Genomic DNA, 3,231 nt, shown 5'->3' with positions numbered 1-3,231 from the left:
ACCAGAAGCTGAGAGGAACAACAACAAAAAATCTCCCAATGGAGGCTTCAAAGAGAATATGGCCCTACTGACACCTTAAATTCAGACTTCTAACCTCCAGATCTGTGAAACAATAAATTGTTGGTGTCTCAGACCACTCTCTCTGTGGTATGTTGTTAAGGCAACACTAGGACATTAATAGAGCAAGTATAGCTAAGGTCAAGTATATTCTCAGAAACCACGTCAACACTGAAGTTAATGCCACCGTTGTTCAGCGCTGCATTGACAGGTAAGACAACATCTGTTTGCCATCCCTGTTGCTGACGAAAGAGGACAGGCCTGGGGTGACATTATCCAAGATCCAGATCCCAGACAGGAAGTTTATGAGGCGTGTAAGAATGTTTTTTTTCTTCTCATTTTGTTTTCTGCATTCATTTGAATCTCGATGCTTGATTCCAGAGAGCAGGGATGATGTTCTCCTCCCCAAACCATGACAGTATCCACACTAACACCTCTCCTACATGAATGTGTCCCACTCCCAGTGCCTCCACCGAAGGCAATTATCTTGCAGTGCCAATTAGCTTTTAAAGTCTTTATCTATGCAAGGAATATGTAAATTCCCTGAGGATAAGGCAACGGATGGCCATCTATGCTTACATAGCATGTAAGGTTTTTATCCTTTTTTCTAAAGGGTGAGGATCGACTAAAAGACACTTAGGTGATTTTATGAATGACAATTCAGAACCCATAAGCTAGCACTTTCAGAGAGTTGATTCACCAGCATGATCCTTCTCTGTAGGCACGATTGATATGAAAAAGTTACTGAATAAAATAAAGTCCTGCCCATCAATGGCCCAAATGGGTAGCCATTTTATTGACATACTTGTAGATGACACTTTGTTCTCAAAATTCTGATGCACTTGTGTGATGTCTTTAGAGAATATATGAATCAGAGATGAGAAAGAATTAGGATTTAATCTGGCAAAATGATCACAATTTGATATGTGATATCACAAGTTGTATGACCAGAACTACATGTCCCCTCTCAGCTGTAAGAGTTGTGCCAAATTGTGTCTGGGCGTTATTTTGCAGGAGGATTGGGATCCACAAGATGTCAGATTATTTATTCTCTTTGAAAGAAAATATAACCTGTCAGAAAGATCCAAATACACCTCCAGCCTCAGGTGAGCAGAATTTTGTTTTGTTTTGGTGTCTCCCCCCACAAAGTGCTGCTAAATGGCCAGGTAACTCACTATGTAGAGTCCAAAGTATACTGGAGATGAATTTCTCTCATTCAAACATCTCTACTCCATTACTCTGGGGAATTCTGGCATGTGAAGCAAATAAATGTATTTATTTTTTTCAAATTTAAGTTGCTCTCTTTGTATCATTTTCTACATATAGCAAATGCAAAACCTTCAATCACTAAAAAATAGATTAGATAATCATAGAATTTGCAGCACTGGAAAGGACCTGAGAGATCATCTGGTCCGACCCTCTCATTTTAACAGATGAGGAGACTGGTGTCAGTGAGGATTCTATCCTGCAGGGCAAAACAGAGTTCATTAACTCATCTTAGAAAGGACCTGTTTTTGTTGGTCGAATAAATGATTAAATGATTCCAATTTCATGCCATCTCCTTTATTCAGGAAGTTTACCATTCACCTTCTCCTTTTGTCCGTGTAACCATGACAATTGCTGGGAATAATATAGCTATCAGTATAAAAATAGCCTCATTAGCATCAACAACGAGCTTGCCAATCAGCGTAGACCTATTACTGGGCTGATAACCACCTTCTTTGCCTCACGGTTTGCCGCGCACGCTCCTAACTCCTCCCTCAGGCTGGCTTCTTCCTCTTCTGAGGCCTTGTCCATCACAACTTGACAGCTGGGATTTACAGCTGGAATCCGACCTGAAAAAGCCCTGTTCTCAAGCAGGCTCAACTGGCCCCTGCCCGGGGATTTCCCACCTGCTTTAGAGAACCCTCCAGTCACATCTGAAGGGAAAGTGAACATTTTCCCTCTGCACACACAGGAGAAGACAGAGAAACATTAGATGCAATTTTGATACGGACGCTTTGATTCACAGGGATCCTTAAGAAAGGACTTGGTCTTTCTTTGGGACTCGGTTTTTATTTCCATTCCACCAAGACCGATTTGATGATTGAAGTCAATATCTTTAGGTTTCTATGCAATTAAAAACTGTACGTCCATCGCATTGCCACCCACATCTCCACACCTTCCAAGAAAGCACAAACCAAAGAAAAATGAATTGGGTGGGGGGTGGAGAATGGTAAATGACAACTGGGAAAGAGACAGGAGAGGCTCTAAGGTCAATTTTAATTCATTGACTAAATTTCACTCAAAGAAAACCATTCAACTGAGTTATCCAATTGAGCTATAATTATGGAAGGAAGAGGGTAATAAAAATGGCATCCAACAAACCGCCTCAAGAATTCAAAGGTTACAAACCAATCTACAGTCCCAAGAAAAGAGACAAACAGATGAATGGAGAAGCCTGAAGAGTCTAGAAATATATCTGAGCATTCTGACAAAGACACAATGTATTTTAGAGAGAAGTATGGGGACAATTTATTCATATCACAAAAACTAAACATGGATCCACCCCATGAACCCTAACAGCAAACAAATAAATCGGACGAAACTCATACTGTATCTTAGGCATAATTGTAAAACCTAAACTTTAAAAACTTCTGGAAGAAAATATGGGAGAATTTTTTATAAGAGTGGGATTCACAGAAATTCATAACACATAAAATAGGTAAAATTGGCTTCCCTGAAATTAAAACGTTCTCTTTTAAAAAGTAAAATAAACAAACAAAAAAGTAAAACAAAAATCCAGTCATATAAAGGAAGTAACTATTTACAAATCACATTTTTGATCAAGAATTTGTATCCAGAATGTATATGGGAGAACTTCCAAAAGTTCATGTAAAAATGGAATTTAGAGATCATGAGAGTATCCACTATCTTTTTGCATCTCCCTCAGAAATGCTTCCCAAAACAAGAAAGCAAAAAATCCAATTTTAAAAAGAAGAAAAATATTTCAAAAGCTACTTTACCCAAAAGCGTAGGTGGTGGAAAAATAAGCATATGATAAGCATTCACCTCAAACCTCACCACCACTGGGACCCTTCGGACTCATCACAGCCCTGTAGGATGGAGTAGAACTGCCCCTTTGGTTCCCCAGACTCGGAAAGAGAGTTAAGTAGAACACTTCATCTTTCTCCG

The sequence above is a fragment of the Echinops telfairi genome, unplaced genomic scaffold (genome assembly GCF_000313985.2).
Source record: "Echinops telfairi isolate 266 unplaced genomic scaffold, ASM31398v2 ScPeMD7_4;HRSCAF=17, whole genome shotgun sequence".
Classification (NCBI taxonomy): Eukaryota; Metazoa; Chordata; class Mammalia; order Afrosoricida; family Tenrecidae; genus Echinops; species Echinops telfairi.
The sequence above is the reverse complement of the archived record's forward strand: the minus strand, read 5'-3'. Positions refer to the sequence as shown.